Below are 18254 nucleotides of genomic sequence, written 5' to 3' on the forward strand. Positions count from 1 at the left end.
TTAAAAAAGTATTTTGGAACTTAGAGGCAGAGATAGGCACCTAGCTGATTTTTTTTCAAAGTAGAATGAAGAAGGGTTAAGTCCCTAACACTCACTGAGATTAGCGTGCTCTTAGAAAGTGCTAAGTACACTCCTGCATCAAAATACCTTCAAAAAATCTTTTCATGAATTGCTTTTGAAAGTGGGCTTTATTATTTGAATGCAGTGATTTATCCTATGCTTAATTCTCGACCTCACAAAGACTGCCATAGACGTGCTTTACTCTACTCAAATAATTTTGCATCATGATCTTGATGGAAATGGACAGGATTAGATAGCGAAATCTTATTGTAACAAAATGTAGTTGGTATTTGGATCCAGAAATTCATAAAAGTTTGGGAGCTGAAAATAACAGACAGTTCTGCTCCACTGTGATCATACTTGGGAGAGCTCTGTTAGACCCTGAGCACATTCAGCTTCACGAGTTCACCTTGTAAATGATAAGCAGCCAACAGCACAAGCACATAGGTATGAAGTCACACTATTAGCATGCTAGAGTCTGATAATATGAATGACTAACTCGCTTTCACTATATTTGCCACAGTAGGGAAGATGGGGGGTAGAATGAAAAAGAAAGTTGCAACATGACACAAATCTGGCAAGACTCAGGTTTGGATTTTGATTTCTGAGGAAGCAGAATTTCTTTCTGATTGCATCACACTGGATATCTGCAGCTCCATTTTTTTTACCCTCTGCTATTTTGTTTCTTGCTTTTATAGTTGACTCCTGTAATTATCTGATATAAATTTCTCTGTAACAGTTCTCAGTTTTCAGCCTTTAAAATTAATCTACCCTTTAGTATTGAAAACGTTAGTCCCTTCCTGAGTCACATTTGATTTTTTTCACTGTAGTGACTGGCTGCTGAACACACTGGCTGATGGTAAGCTTTGTCATAAGATGCTGAGATATAAAGAACAACAGGTTACCTCATAATCTCTTCTTGTTAATGCTTGTTCTGGAGAGCACCTGCTGTCTTTAAAAGGGATTTGAGTGACCCAAGATTAAGAAGTCTCCCTACAACAATTACGGTTCTTATCACTGAAGAATACTCATACCAATCTGACATCTTCCTGATGGTTTCAAATTCACAGACTAAGGGAGAGATAAGAGTCACAGAACCATAGAGTGTGCAATTATAAGACATCAAACTGGTACAATACAATTCCATTTTGGAGAACAGTAACACTATCAGACTAATTGATTTCTGTCTGCAAAGTATCTATTAGGAGAAAACACCTTCTGATTTCATTTAAAGAAATTTTGAAGTGCAATGGTACTCACAGTATTTCTAATAAAATTTCTAGTTCATCCTTATTGGGCAAACGACATAAGGGGAACATGGAAGCTAAAAGAATTGCACAACCTATCACTGGCAATGTTTTAGAGAGGCTATTAAAACTCAAGAGTACTATTTCCAGTATGTCTTGCTACCTCTTTGATTTAAAAGATACAAAAGTATAGACTTCCATTCTTATGAAGTCCAGTCAAGTTTGTGATATAAATAAAGGATCTGCTACCAGGACACCCATAACAGTGTATCCCATATTACCCTCAAAACATTTTTCTAAGTCTGTTTAACCGCTGAGCTCCTATCACCATTACTTGCATTGATGATATTTCTGCAAAGCTGATTCATTGAAATATTATCCAAACTCATCAATATTTTGAAAATTAACGTGGAGAGATGAAATTATCCAAAATATGGTACCCATTGAATCTGCCCATCCTTTCTTCTTTCCAACAGGAAAGACTCTAGGCACAAATAACAGACATGAACTATAAATTTGTATCTTCTCCTCCTCCTCCCTCAACCCAGGATTCTTCAGAACATGTCTTTAAGAAACAGAAAAAAAGCATCAAACTTAAATATGAAATATTATTCACTAAACTTCCTATTTAGTACTCTTTCATACTAACTGAGAAAGTGAGCCTGCTGGGAACCTCCCTTTGTCCAGTCTGAGGGCATGTTGTGGTCTCCAGATGGCCAAACATCTTCTATGTTACAGCAGTGATATCTGCACCATCTAACTCATTTTGTACCTGAACTGAACTGGAATTGACCTAGTTTTATTTACAAGTAAAGAAAAAAACAACTAGTTGAACTCACAGACTGGTTAGAAACAGAAATTATTTTAAATCAGATGCAAATGGTAGGTTTGACAGAAGGAATAAGTAATTTAAGGCATTAAAGTGTTAAAGACTAATTGAAGATTGGCATCCTGGATACTAGGTGATGGAAAGCCACGATGGCAGTCTGCTACAGCTGAAGAAATTTTTGACTGTCCCAAGATGAGAAGGTGGAGTTGTTATCTGAGGTCAATTCGTTTTTGCTTGGATATGTTTAGGTTTCCTCCAGTGGAGGACAATACAGTTCACTGCTTACAGGCTCTCTATAAATGCTTTAGAATATTTTCCTGCTTGTGCTAATAACCAAGCTTGAAGGATAATCTCAATACAACTTCAGAGCACATTATGCACAGCTGTTGCCTTGACTGTAGAACACCTGAAATCCATTGATTGTATCCACAGCAGCAAACAAAATCTGTCCAAAAGGCAACCAAATTAATTAGTAAGCTGTAGCATGCTGCCAAAAGCAGTTATTGGGGTGTATGCATCTAACATCTCAATAAATAATGTATTTCCAGCACCACAGAAATTGTGTCAGCTACATTGTGGACCCCAGTTTGTGGTGATCTAGTAAAACAGATGGATACAATGAGGTAGACTTCTGTTTGTCTGGATTGGACACAGAAATCCAGACTCTTCCAGTGATCCACGTATCAGTTATTATACAACAAACCCCACCAGCTCCTTCACAGCTTGCTCAGCCCGCTGTGTCACTATGCAGTTAAGAAGCCTTTAATCTTCAGGCTGACATAGGCCCAATGAGTCTACAGACTAAAATTTCATACGTAATTTGGATGAAAGCTAATTACTGCCTGTTATTCTAGCTGCTTTCTTCTGAGTAGATGAATGTGGGGAAAAAAATCAAATGCATCACTTATACTGCTTCATGCTTTATGCTATGAAATGCAACTGTAAAAGCATTACTACAAAAATAGTTATTTCTATGTTTCAAAAGTATAGAAGATTGTCAGATAGCCATAAAATATGGCTGGTCAACAGGTATCCCTCAAGATAAATGCTTAATTTACTCCAAATTAAAATTCCATTCTCTAGGTTCCCAGCTGAGGACATATTTTTTACAATTGTTTCCAGTGAAAAGTGCATTTTCAGATTTGAGCAACAGTCCTTAAAATGGGGCTTTGTTATACTGAAAATGAGCCCACTAAAACCAATTAGCACACAAAGCTTCACGTCCATGCGTGTAACTCTTAAACTCCAAAGGGACTGTTCACATTGCACAAAGTGAATAACACAAATCAGCCTTTGCAGGACGAGGGACTTCAGTGTAATATCACCAATGCCATTATGATACACTATTTAAAAATCGAACAAGCATAAAGTGTAGTCTAAGTGGAAACCGTTGTTCATTGAGTATAATAGATCAAACAGAAGAAAGCAAATATAACAAGGGGACCAGGAAAAACAGCAGTAAAATCAAAGGATGTGAACATGTATATAGCGTGGTTTACCAGAGGCAAAAAATCCCGACAAATAAGCAAGGAGAAAACGTGCTTCAAAATTCAATAATCAGAGGGAAATTATGAATTAATAAGGAAAATTGTATCTTCCAAAAGTCATATTCGTGAGTACAAGATATTTGAGCCAGATTCATACATATATTAAACAAAAAAATCAAACTGCAGATTTCAACAATAAAAAGCCTTTTCATAATCAGAGAACAGTATAAGAAATCTTGTTAATGAAACAGTTGCACTGTCTCCTGTCACAATATCCTTTGATGACAAATTATGCTTCAAGGTGAGAGCCCAGTCAGTTGAGATTCTTATTCTGAATTACCCCATAGGAATCCATCTCTCTCTCTCTCTCTCTTCTGGCTGTGGGTAGACCCTGATGAACTGAGAGCCCATGGAGTAAAGTCACCCTTCGCAACTTCTTTCCTTTCTAACAGATTCCTGGTTAATGTATCTATTTATTGAACATCAGTTTAAGTACTTCCGTAGTTGTTGTTGGTTTGTTGTTTTGTTTTTTTTTTTAGTTTGGAAAGGGACAAGCGTTACAGCACATTTTTTCAAGACATTGTTTTCTCCTTACAACCTTTTCTTATCATGTTCTGAATCTTGCAACAGTGATTTTCAGCATTTCTCATCGTACATTCACATTTACCACTGTTTCATCAAGAAAAGAACAACTTTAACTATAGTTTTTGCAGGAGATATCATCTATTTCCAGATAACCCATTAACAGTTCCTCCACATTGTACACTCAAAACCTGTTTTGCATGTGTATGCCTATCTCACTACAAGCTTTTAGGTACCTTATAAATTTCAGAAAGTCCGGATTCACTAAGAAACAAGCAGAGAAGAAAACAAGAACACATTCATGCTGCTGTATAAGACCATTTTGTGCCTGTATCACTAATGCTTTCTGCAATTTTCATCACCCTGTCTCAGGAAGAACATGAGCGAGATAGTATTTCCATAGGAGGACACTCTGGCAGTGCTAGGATGCTCCACCCAGGGCGCTGCATCAGAGCCGGGGTCACTCCGGATTAGCACTGATTTTCAGGGCAGAATACCAGAGCACTGCCAAAGACAGACTGCTGAGCTGACAGGATCCTTGGTTTCACCCAGCACGGCAGCTCCTGCGCATTTTAAACATGCAGCTAGTCTCCAGAAACAACCAGAAGCATCTCCCTCTTCGTTTATCACATTGCCTCCTCACATGCACTGAGCTTTATTTCTGAGGCAACAGCCACTGCAGCCCAGCAGGCCCCTGGCTATGCTAAATTATATAAGGGCTGAGAACACCGTAAATCAGGCAGGAGACTTTAACGTCATCTTTGGCCACAACGACCGTCAATCCTTTATCCCCATTAGACACAACTGGAACCCAGCCCAAGTGTCTGCAGTCTTAAACGAGATACCAGCTTTGATGACCAGTTTCCATCAGACTTAAACCAGTACAGCGACAAAACAGCTCTCCTCCCCTGCAGCCAATGGACGTGAGAAAAACCAGTGAGAAATAGGATGTTTTCCACGACAGAGAATATATATGCAAAAAGATGTGTTCCTGCTACAACAGGCAATCTACAGTAGAATATTTTTAGGTTACAGATAATTCTGGCTTAGTTCCACAACATGAACGGTAGAACTGCCTCAATTTAATTACCACCCCATGAAGCAATCTGACAGCCCCAATGCAGTGCTTAGTAAGCATTTTACCTCAGACAGCTTGAAGATGTATCGTAGCACTGAAATTACAATACATACCATGACTTGTTCTGTCATCCTACTTTGGGAATGCAGCATGCTTGTCTCCATAATGAGCTGTCTGATATTCACCCATGTCACCTGTAGCAAACAGGAGTAAAATGTAAGTAACCATAAGTTGGCATATTAGTTGAATGCAAGCTAAAATAATAATTTTTGGCAGAAGGTTTCAGATTCTTTTAACTATCTAGACAAGTGTAACACGTCATTTACTCACATTTACATTTTGAAAAATATTTTGAATTTTCTAAGATTTTGATTATTACAGTCTGGGGAAAAAAGCCAACCCACAAATGCTGCTCTTTCCTTCTCCATCTTACTTTCTGTTTATGAGATTCCTGGAAAGCATACTAGGGACATAGATGCTATTATGTCTAACACAGGGATACAATATGTGTAACTTGACGCATATGTGCCTCCTATCAAGGAAATTAACTCTGCAAGAAAAAGTTTTCTCTGTTTAGTTCAAAAACAAAGAAAAACAATTTATTTAAAAAATGCAACAGGACGCTTTATAGAACATACACTAATGCAGTTCTGTAATGTTTTAGATAAATATATTTATGCTTGAAAATATATGCTAGTCTGCAATTCTACAGGTATAACAAAATGATGCGCCTTTATTAAAAATCATAACAAGTGTTTCAGCTTATTTCCAGCAGAAGAAAGTCTGAAACTAATTTATTCATATGAAATCTTGCAGAGAAAATTGAGTAGCTTTTTTTTTTTAATTTTTTTTTACTTATGCCATTATATCAGAATCAGACTGTGCTACCCTTCCTCTGACTAAGCAATTTTTAGAATGTGTGTGGAAAAGCAATTAAGCCCAGGTTAAACTGTAAAACACCCACATCACAGGAACTGTTCATACCTATAAGGCCCACCTTCTTATAGCATCCAAGAAATCAGTGAATTTTCATTGACTTAACACTGCTGTCAGTTAAGTGTCATAGACTGAAAATAGGCAAAAAGAAAAGAAAAGCTTCAAACAAACCCACCTTTAAAATAGACTTAGTATAAATAATTACATAAAGAAAAACAACTGACCCCTTTCTTATATTTCTTTGTAGGATTCTAAGGAAAGAGTCCTTGCAACAAATAATTACAGGTAAAAAAAAAAAGTTTCAAATGTTATTAGAAACCTTGGAGTCCAGATCATACAAGTATGGGAATGTACACCTTCTGTAATACTAACAGTGCCTATGGGTTTAGGAAATTATTTGGGAGTTAATTGAAAATTTAGGCTTGAAACGTATTTATAACTGGCAGAATACCAACAATACATGACATGATGTGCCCATTTGTGCTCATCCTTCCTTTCCCTGTTTACTGCACCTATGTTTGGTTAAGTCAGTGCCCCATTCCCTGTGATTGCCTGGGAACAAGGGAGCCAATACTCAAAAATAATTGTGCATACATCAGCCAAATTTTCTGACAGTGTGTACTTAGCTGTTTCTGAAGACCATATCCTCCCTAAGATAGTTCAAGTTAAGAATCCAAAAGCCAAAAGGTAAAGAATCCTAAAATGCTGAAGCAAGACAAGATAGATCACACAAAAAAATCTGATGCATACAAAGTCAGAAGCAAAGATGATCCAATCCATAGATTTAAAAACCCAAATCAACTTGAGAAACATCACTTGCTATATAATATCTTTTTTTTTTTAAAAAAAAAAATAAAAATCTGCAAGTTAAAATATAGAGTTTAGATTTGCCAGATGTTGGCTCCCTTACAAGCCCTGCATATAATTAATTGTCTCGGGGTCTTACCCATTATTTTGAGTATCAATTATTTCTAAAACTTTATTTTCTTTCTCTTACACAATATGTCTCTTTTTATTTCTTTTAAAAATAGAAATGTTTGGTTGCCTTTCTTCAGACTTACAGGGTTACAGAAAACAGAAGTACCTCAGGATTTAGAAAGCACTTTCCAGTCACTATTACTTGAAAGCAAGAGTTTTCACTCTCAAAGAGGCATAATGTCCAAAAAGAAACAATACTCTGAACAAAGATGAAAAATTGTAGATTACTTTCACAGGCTCTTATTCTACAATGGAGAAAATATCCACACTCTAGCCAGGCTTCTTTGAAAAGAATATTTTCCTTTTATATAGAGATAAAAAGCAAAGCTTTCAGGTCAGAGGCTATAGGGGAAAAGAGCTAATGTCTCCCCATGCTTTGATGTTACAAGTAGTCCCTCGTTACAGAAGTGTATTAGAGCTACAAGTAAACCGAGCCAGCATATTTAATAACCACTTCCAGTATGGGTGGTATATGGATTATTCTGTACATAACACAGCAAGGAAAGTGTGTGCATTATGAACAATACACAGACCTTTATTTTAACATGTTAACATTATTTTAAAATATGGCATAGCTAAAAGGTAATGTGTGATTTATAGTTCCCATAGGAAGACATCTCTTTATAAATGTGTCTGAAACAACTACAGGCAGCAAACCAGAGTCAAGTGTTCCTCTCTCATTGAAATGTAACGCACATAATGGGGTTTGTACTGGTGTGTAGTATCTGAAAACAGCAAATTTCAATCTGTTGAGTACTAAACACAACAGCGATGATTGATGGTATATGAGGTCTCTCTTGCTTTTGAAGATGAAGGACTGCAGTCTGGAGGAACCAGTCAAAACCAGCATGGTCTTTCAGTTGTCTTTCACTAATTCTGAACGACCTAATGCGCCAGTTTGCATTGGTCCTAATGCACCAATGCACATAATGGACCAATTTACCTGCCAACCCACCTTTTGGAACACTGTTTCTCAAAATTCAGGCTACACTGAAATGAGATCAATAAAGATTACCTTTTAAAAAGCACTCCAAAATGCCAATTAAATTTTTGGTGTTATGTAGCAGCGAACTCTATAACAGGAAGAGATACCCTTAGAAAAAGTTATTGAATTATTTTTAACTTACTTATTCTTTTTGTATCTATGTAAATTAAAACTTGCTGGGAGTACTAATCCTCAAATTAACAAAAATAATCTTTATTCTCTTAGGTATTTGATATCCTCCAACAGGCCACTACACACAAGAAAATGTAATTTCTGATTGAGTTTTGTATAATTTGGAAAATTATGTTTGTTTGGATATTAGTGAAATACTAATTGTTGTCTGAGACCACTGATTATGCAAATTTGAAAATTACATGAATACTATTTGCGTACCCTGTAGTTTGTGCATTGCTTAGTAGACAATCAGAGAGATTGTCCACAAAAATCTCTCAAAAATCTCAAGTAATCAGAAAGCTGAAATGCAATTACCCTGCATTTGAACCAGAGGCAGATACACCCTGCCAAATTTTCCTGTCAGAAGTGCCGACAAGAACTTTTGTAACAGCTCAAGATCTCAGCCAGAAGTGAGCCACCGCAAGAAGGGTAGCAATGGTTTGTGAAGGCCTTGCACCAGGGAGTTTCTGCAGGAAAGATGGAAAGGATTTACAAGATTTCAAATAGAAAAACAGTAGAAAGTCTAGGATGGTAAAGTGAAAAAGAACATGAGTTTGGGGAAAAGCTAAGAAAAAAAGGATAAAAAAGCTAGAAACGTGAGGAGCAGGGATAAAGAAAGAAAACTGAAAGAAAATAAAAAATGAGGAGCCTTAAATAGAAAGGAACAAGGGAAATAGCAGTTTCACTAAATGTTTCCTGTTACAGCAGCAAAGCAGCAAATCATTCTCCCCATAGGTTCAGGTACTGGCCACAAAAAGTCCAGGAGGAGTTTTTGAGCCTGATTATTCTTAACAGATTTCCAAATCACATTTTTAGCTTTGTAAGTTTTGTTTATAATTATGTTTAAGAGTAATGATTCACTCAAAATATTGGAGAACACAGTGTCCTAAATAACAGCAGCCCTTCCAAACTCAGTTTCCACATTGGTAAGATGTGTTTGAACTGATGATATCGGCTTCACAGTGCTATGAAATCACCCTACCCCTCTGCTGGAAGCTACATCTCTGAAAGCAAAGCTGAAGGGAGACCATCCGCTGCCCTCCAGCTGCAAACACTAGCATGAGCTCACCTTCTGAGATAGCATAAACCCTTCACTACAGAGACATAAACATATGCTATATGGATAACAGGTGCAGCAGAAAAGGGTCACAAGCCCCACTACTATAGCATCAGGAGCAGAGAGCTGTAAACCCCTGTCCAAAACCACAGCAGCTGTCGTCATCTGAGTATCTCCTGAGGTACCTGACAGCTTTTAACAAGTAAAACAACAAAAAATGCAGACCTGCTTTTCCAGTGGAAGATATTACACAGAAAGGCTACACTCGGTTTCTCTTAAATGACTGAAAGTGCACACGTTATGACGGAACATGTCTTGTTTTGTGTTTTGCAAATCTCCAATTTTTTCCACATTTCCAGGCTACCTCCTTAGTAAAACACTTGTGAAATAACTTAAAACCTTTCTTCCCTGGTCTGCTGCTTCTTTGTCCTGCCTCCACAGCAATTTCTGCATTAGTGCTGAAGTACCTGCACAAGGGCAGTGCATTTCCCAGTCCCTTTCTCTTTTCGTACATCAGCGTAACTGTACTCCGTTTAGGTGGTAATATTTTTGAAACTCATGTCCTCCCCTTTCTTTTGGTGAGGCCCTATGTGGGGCCCGTTCTAGCTCCCCAGGCAGGACCAGAGGGGCAGGTGTGGGTTTCCAGGTGGGCAGTGTAAGCAGGGTGATCTCTGTGTGCGATTCATGGCAACAGGGGGTAGAGCCTCAGGGAACCCTGGCAGGCTGGAGTGCTTCCTCTCCTGGGATGCTTCTTTTTTGCCCTTGTTTATTCTGAAGCAGTGACCCACTGGGAACAAAGACCATCCAGCACATGTGTTTGGAAAGAAACGCAAGAGCAGGCTCTACTGCTAACAAGCAATAGTGATGGGAGTTTTCTTCCGGAAGTTATGTAAATTGTAAACTACTGCCATGTGTTAAAAAAAGAACAAGGTCACTTGTGAGAAAGTAACTAAGTTTTGTTCTTAGAAGGCAAAGTCAGGCGATACAAAAGGGCATACATCATTTCCTTCTGAAATTGTATGATAAAATGACAGCAAAAATCAGCTTAGAAGCAACACGTGAACTAGCCTTCTGTGCCTCCTGCTCTCCTCCATGCCCGACTAAATGGAGCTGTGTCTCTCTTTTGTCACATTGTTGCAACTTTCATTCAGCCTCCCCACTTCACCTTGACTGCATCTGAACAGTGACAATATGTTTCTTGTTCTTCACACTTTTCCCAGCAAGGATCACTGACAGCCTCTTACTTTGTATTTTCTCGGCTTTTGAGCCCGTGATTTCCCCCGCCCCCCCCCCCCCACCCCCCCCCACCCCCCTTCTTTTTCCCCCAGCCATCATCGGTGCTATTTGGAGAGAATTTGGTTCAATTTCCATTTTAAAAGTGAAATGTTTGAATTAGCTCATAATGTCTCCCGGCCTGCAGAGGAAAGAGCTGGTCTTTATAAAAGAAAAAAAGAAAAAAAAAAGAGTTTTTTGGTTTTGGGGTTTTTCTGTAAATTAAAAAATGAAAAGCTGAAGAATGATCTTAAATCAATTAATATTGCACACAGATTTTGAAAATAATTAAACTTATTCAATTTAGAAATTATTGGGGTTCTAGGCGTATGAATCAGAGAGCTGTAAAATTATTGGAACACTACAGCATCTTCACTACAGCATCTTTCATAAGCATTTCAATGCAGAGGTGATCAAAGATTCTGGACTTGCAGAGCAATTTACTTGGTATTTACAGGAAAGCCTCACTCTTTCAAAGTGAAGCACTCTTAACAATATGAAGAACTCCAATAATTTTAAATTGATATATACCATACATGCCTAGAAATCTAATTTGGTTTTTAAATAAAAACATTATAACTTCAGAAGTATGAAGGACCCACCCACAACATAACAGCTATCTAGCCTTTCCAATTCACATGTCAGTTCAGCCTAGCTGTTATTTTTCCCCTTGCTAGGTTTTTCTGGCATGAGGAATTGCCAAAAATATTAGAGATATTTGTTTCTTTTAACACTACCCTTCAGGCTTGCTTTCTTATTATCTATGATTTTTTTTCCTAAACCCAGTGGACTTCTGGACAGCCTCAGATTGCAAGCAAATTTGCAAGGTGTAAATGGTATTTCTGAATATTTCTAAAAACCACAGATTAAAACCAGAAGGCAAAGTTTAAGCTACATCAAAGATGCAATATTTTCTCAACCCAAACTTTAATGCAGTTGAGTTAACATTTGTAAATAAATATGTCTATTTTTAATTTAGCTGAGCTCAGGTTTGTAGATAAATATATCTATTCTTAAGAGAAACACAAAGCACACTGAATTCTAAAACAATATTGATAGAGCAGGAAAATAAAATTAAGACTAAACTTCAAAAATTACATCTGAGGTATGCATGAAAAAAAAAAAAAATCATGAAAAGTCGCCTAAGCAAGAGAAGTCTTGTGTTGACCCAGCAGGTCCTCTGCTGCTTCCATGAGATGTAAAACAGACTCTTGACACCAGCCAGCTTGTAAAGTCTCTCAGTTGCACATAGCAAGCAACCACCTTTCCAGTCATACTGGCCATACCAGAAACCTTTCCTGTAGCCCACAAGGCTTGTGAGCAGTCATGGGAGAGCTACTGTCTATAAAAACTGGAGGTTTGTTTTTTTTTTTTTTTCCTTATTGACACAGATGTAGGACTATGTGAGACACATATGAGGCAAACAATGATATTTCAGGTTAGATGTGGTCTTGGCATTCAGTTCTGAAAGTATCATATTCACTTCTAACTAGGTGCTATAAAGACATCAACACAAGTTTGGATACACCTTGATAATGCTGGGGATGACTGGTGTACCAGAAAGAAATAGGTGAAGGATGTCAATCAGACTAGGTCACCACAAAAGTTTCCCTCGGGCTTTAAAACCACACAGAGGTTGTTTTATGTCATACAGGAGATGCAGGTGATGCTCCGGTAGATGGAAAAGCCCTGGATAGCACAACCCACTTTTGTCACAAACTAATAAGATTTGCTGCTATTATTTTAGATTTTATCAACTGTAAGAAGCTTTTCCAATGTGCAACATGCTAAAATACTTTTAAGTTGGAAGGAACTTCTGGAAGTCATCTGGTGCAGCTACCAACTCTACAGATAACCAACATAGATCACGTTACTCAAGGTTTTGTACAGTCAAGATCTGAATATCTTCAAGAATGCAGTTTTATGTCATTAATGCTTCTTTATGTTCTTTATCTTTTAAATTTCTGTATTCTAAAATCAGGAAATTTCAGATTTTCTGTCTGAGAAGTTGATATCCAGGCCTGTTTCTGAGCATAGAACCTATGTATGAAATATTAATGTGGTGTAAACCAATGCAGGTGCTCCTGAATGTTTTTTAGCACTATTGGAGTTTATGTGATCTATGATAAGAAGTCTGTTCTGCTCCCCCTAGGCTATAGCTTAGCTTCAAGACTTAGTGGATATGAGACTTAGTGTAAATTTAGTGGAGACTATGATGTCTATAAACCCTTACAAAATGTGAAACAGAAAAAGTATTAGTATATTTCTACCTTGCACTATCCCAGGCTCACTGTCAGACAGCAAAAGTGCTTACACATGTCCATCATAATGTTCTTGGGCTTATAGAAATTAATTTAGCCTCTTGTGCTGGAGAGTGACATCAGCTAGCAGAGGATACATTTTCAAGTATGCATTCTCTTTTCTTAAAAATAGAAGAGGACACTAAATCTTTCCAGAATCCTTTAAATAATGAAACCTGAAGTACCTGTAAATGGACAAATTTGTGACAAAGCTTGAGGACCAAGCCACAAATGTTGGACACAAAACTGCATATTTCACATGCATCGTGATTTTCTACTAGATTTGACCTTCCTTTCCAATATTTGCTTTGTGTGAAGTTTGAAAGCAAACTAGGTTTGGAAATGTGTCATGGTTTAACCCCAGCCAGTAGCTAAGTACCAGGCAGCTGCTCGCTCAGTCCCACCCCCACACTCTCCCACAGAGGGATGAGGAGGAGAATCAGAAAGGAATGTAAAACTCAAGGGTTGAGATAAGAATAATTTAAGAACTGGAATTAAATAAAATAAAAATAATGATAATAACAATAATAGCAGTTATAATGAAAAGGAGGGAGAAGAGAGGAATGAAATCCAAAAGGAAGGGAAGAAAGAAAACAAGCGATGCACAATACAATTGTTCACCACCTGCTGACTGACACCCAGCCAGTCCCCGAGCAGCCCCTGGCCAACTTTCCCCAGTTTACATACCGAGCATGATGTCCCATAGTACAGAATATCCCTGTGGCTAGTTTGGGTCACCTGTCCTGGCTGTTCCCCTCCCAGCTGCCCATGTCCCTCCAGCCCTCTCGCTGGCAGCCCAAGGAACTGAAGAGTCCTTGACTTGGTATAAACATCACCCAGCAACAGCTAAAAAATCTGTGTGTTATCAACATTATTTTCACATCAAATCTGCAACAGAGCACTGCACCAGCTACTAAGAAGAAAATTAACTCTATCCCAGCTGAAACCAGGACAAAATGTTAGAAGACGAACAGTAGTCATGGCTTTAAAAGGGAAACTATCTACATGTTCAGTATTAAATGTAGATGCAACCATAAAAAGAAGAGACATTAAAAATAAGCAAATATTGCCCAATGCCTGAATTCTTTATAATTTTAAATGCAGTCTTAAATAACATTTAAATATATATGACATATATAATTTATTTTAGGGGAAAAAAGATTTTAGCTTAGTATAGCATTTAACTTTGCTGCTTACCTATTGAAATAAACTATATGGGAGAGAAATAAGTTCCTATCTTTTCTGAAGCTGTTTTTTGGTAGTGTTCTGTAAGACAAGGTTGTCCAAACAAAAGATAAAAATAGTTCATGCCATTACAACTATTTTGTGTAGTAGCCAGGTGCTTCCTATTGTTTTTGAGTCAAAACCTCAAATGTTCATGACATGACAAAAATCTAGAAGTTTTAATCTATAGCTATTCTTTCAGCTTCCTCAGTGTTGAAGGTTATTGTTCTGCTTCAAATAGTTTAAGCAGGTACTTAAAATTTCCCTTTATGTGCATGGCAGCTATCTGGAATCAGCTGCCTTCAACCTCTCCAGAAGCTCCAGGCCAGGAAGAGAAAAAGGTAAATAATGTCAGAAAAAGTGTCTAAACTCAAAAAACTCTACTAATAACTTAATAGATTTACCTTTAGGATTGTCCCCAACCTCTTAATATGTTTTAAAAACTAACCTGCCTAATGTCCTAGTTTTAAAACATGGTAACACATTTTTTAAAATCACATTTTTCAATATTAACTTGAGAAGACCTTGAACTAAAAAGAATGGTCTTTTATAAACCATTTACTGCTTCATTTTTAAAAGGTTTCTGCATATTCAGAACAGAAGGAACCAAGGAAAATACTCATCCAAGTCAAAACCAGCAGCTATCCGTTGCTTTTGCTCTAGTTTTCTCCAAAAAACCTATTTTCTTTTGGTTTTCGTTTGGTTTTACTGCCTATTAAACACAAGGGTAACAGAGTATGTTTTGCACACTCCCACAATTAAAAAATTCTGAAAGGATTTCACTGAAGCTTCCAAAATAAATTCTTTGGTTGCAAAGAGCATCCTTGAATAGCTACAATTGCAGCCCAAAGACTGAGGGCATCACATAGATATGATTGTATGGCAACAGAAGCCTTCTGGTAATCCAACCATGGAGGACTTCATCAGGAGTCAGCAGTAAAGAGCGTGTTATACTGTCCCTTAACAGTACATGCAGGATATTTGATTTGTTGTAAAAGAATTATAGCCCTGCTTGCAGGGCACTTCTTCCAAAATAAAAATAAAATCACATTCTCCTACCTTTTTCACCAAGTATTTCTTTCCACTTAGTTCTGTTAAAAAATATTAAATTGAAGCTAACAATTCTTTTTCACTCTTCCAGATAGGTAACATTGGAAAAAAAGCACAAATGCCAAGCTATGACTGCTTAGCTCAAAGGTGAATACTAATAAGGATATGGAAGCACTTCCTAATAGAAAGTACTTGCATGCTTACCTACAGTGATCACTCTTCAAACCATCACCAAGTACAGTTGGGTTTGTAAACTGTCTTGCATTCTACCAACAAACTGAATACAGAGTGGCTATTTTTCAGGCCTTCTTCCAAGACCTGAAAACTGGAAGTAAATTAGATTATATTTCTATGAGAGAAACTATTCCATACCTCTCTATATATATTTATATACATAATTGCATTGTGATACTTTTTAAATATTATAATTCCCATATGAAAGTAGATAACCTTGAGACCATGATGACAAAGAAGTACTGAAACCGGTGCCTAGTTTAGTCCTGAAAACCTTCACTGCAGTCAGCAAGAATTTACAGAACCTAGGAGAAGATATAAATATATATATTTAATTAGCACGCAGATTCTTGAAGTAATGTGTGAAGCAGCATACACTAGTGCATACTATTTTTAATTTAAGAATTCCGCCTCTATCATGGACATAAATCCTATACTGAAGGTGCTGTCTTGCTGTTTCCTTTCTTTTTAATTATAAGCAAAACAAACACGACCTCGGAACATCTTTGTTACCACTGTGAGAAAGGGGGGGAATAAGGAGAGTGGGACAGAGCATGCAGGAAGAGGGGATTTTTGACAAGTTGTTTGATTAATATAAATGGATATTAAAGGTTTTGTAAAGGTAGTTTCAAAAGGAAAGGAGATGTTTAATAGAGGCTGTTAACCAGTACACCAGCCACCGGAACAGAGTACTCCTTGATGTGGTAGGGGATGAAAAATTATCTTACTGTTAATGCTTCTCACTGAATATAGGAAACAAAAGACTAAAAATAAATAGAGGAGATTCAAATGGGGCATTTTTACTACCCCTACAAGATCTCTCTTCATGCTGTAATTCTTTGGACACTTTTCCTGAGCTTGAGATTCACTGCACAGAAACTACAAGGTGAGGTCCTATTGCCCAAGTACTTTTCCAGCTGGTCTGCCTCTCTGCACTTTTGCTGCTCCTGGATCCTTGGGTATCTACCCTCATACAATAGAGTGCAACTTCTGCCACAGGCAGAAAGTTAGTATAGTGTGTAATTTATCAGTGACTGCTGTCAAAACACTCCTGGGAAGGGTGGGAATGGCCCTTTGGTGTTTCTGAGATCACGTCTCTTTTCGTAGCTACCTGGCTGGTAGCATCTGAGTTGAGAAATGGTATATTTTATATTATAATATATTATATTTATTTCCATCCTATTTGCCTTTGCAGTAGGATTTCTCTCCCCTGATTTTAGCTATCTTGGTTTGACAACAAACTCAGTGAGAGCTCAAGACGCCGACGGTGACATATGTACACATAGGTGTCTGCAGACACACTGAATAGCCCCCGAACGATGGGGCTTGGTTCAGTTGATCACACATTGGTATCTAATGCCATTTGACATGTCCTGGGGTATCAAGCTGTATCCAACAGGTCCATAAAGATGACACAAGACAACCAGGAGACCCACTTGCAGAGCGGGCCATTCCACAGCGCATCAGATACCGCTAGACCCTGTGAGAAGGCAGCTGAATCAGGCCCCTCGTCGAAACAGTTGGTCATGTTCAGAAAATAATTCATTCCCAAGTACAAGATCTGCATTATGGTGAACTGAATGGCTCTCTAAGCCCTAGTGACTATATATCCACTGACTTAATGATAGCCTAACACCTAGCACATATGTCAACCGCATCATTAGAAACCTAACTGCAGCTGGATTTGGGAACCTTAATTGTAAATGTCTGTGATTGTGAGCTGAATCTTGCCATAGTTTTCTAGGTTCCTTTTCCTGTAATGGAAAATATTAAACCTACCCAAAGGGCAGTTCAGTCTATCTGAAAATTTAGGTGGGAGGATTTATCATTTGGAAGCATTCCCCTTCCTACCCGATGGCTTCAAGCTGGGCAGAGATAACTGCCATAAAACAACAGAGTGCAAACCGACTGACATTACGCATACCGACTCCAAATGTTGCAAATGAAGTTCTGAGGTAGCATCTTACAATGATCAGTTACAAATTTTTAAACATTTCAATTACTTTTAACACACCTGGATAGCAGTGGCACACTCAAGAAACTGAGACACAGCTCTCCTTCAACATACATTAGTTATTCTGAGAGCTTTAAAGTTGGATGACATCAAAGCAGGACTGCATTTAACCTGAATCCTTCTTTCACTCTGTTCTTCTTTTACCACATGGGTAGTTTATGTACATTTTTTACTAACCCTCTTGATAAAATAAATTTTTCTTGTCTGCTCACAGTAAAGCTTATTTTTTCCATCTGTTTAAAATACCCCTCATTAGTAACTCCTACAAATCCAGATGACTAATCTGGTTATTTCAGAAATATAAAAGGATAATTAAATTGGATTTTAAAATTATAAACAAAGGAACCATGTCATTTTAAGATTAAAAACCTAAATAACAATTCAAAAGAACTGATTAAAAAAATATTCCAATATGAACTTGCATGCCAAATTTCAGGACAACTGAATTTGTTTCAGTTTATAAATATGTGCAAATTAAAGCCTCTGTCCAGTTTAGCACACAATATCTGGAATGATTTTATAGAAAAGAACATCTAAACTGAAATAAAGCCCTTATTCAAAACCAGAAGATTACTTGAAAAAATTGTTGATCTTTCTTTTTACTTTCTGGCTTGATCCTTTTTCAATCTTAATGTTTTTTTCTTCATCTCTGTTCACATTCTTTTGTCCACTACTCTTTATTTTTCAATGTTTTTAAAGGTAGGAAGAAAAGAGTGATGCTTGAGGCAGATATAAAAAGGAAAGAGG

At 37.4% G+C, this 18254-nt stretch overlaps 1 long non-coding RNA gene across 1 annotated transcript in view; it reads right to left on the reverse strand.

The window, feature by feature from the left end:
• The window catches only part of LOC114015070 (uncharacterized), a 103586-nt gene that overhangs the window by 616 nt on the left and 84716 nt on the right, over positions 1-18254 (reverse strand). The window contains exon 2 of the long non-coding RNA XR_003558824.2: positions 5397-5477. This is a non-coding gene — a long non-coding RNA (uncharacterized LOC114015070). The remainder of the gene's footprint in view (positions 1-5396; positions 5478-18254) is intronic.

Source organism: Falco cherrug, chromosome 6 (genome assembly GCF_023634085.1).
Source record: "Falco cherrug isolate bFalChe1 chromosome 6, bFalChe1.pri, whole genome shotgun sequence".
Classification (NCBI taxonomy): Eukaryota; Metazoa; Chordata; class Aves; order Falconiformes; family Falconidae; genus Falco; species Falco cherrug.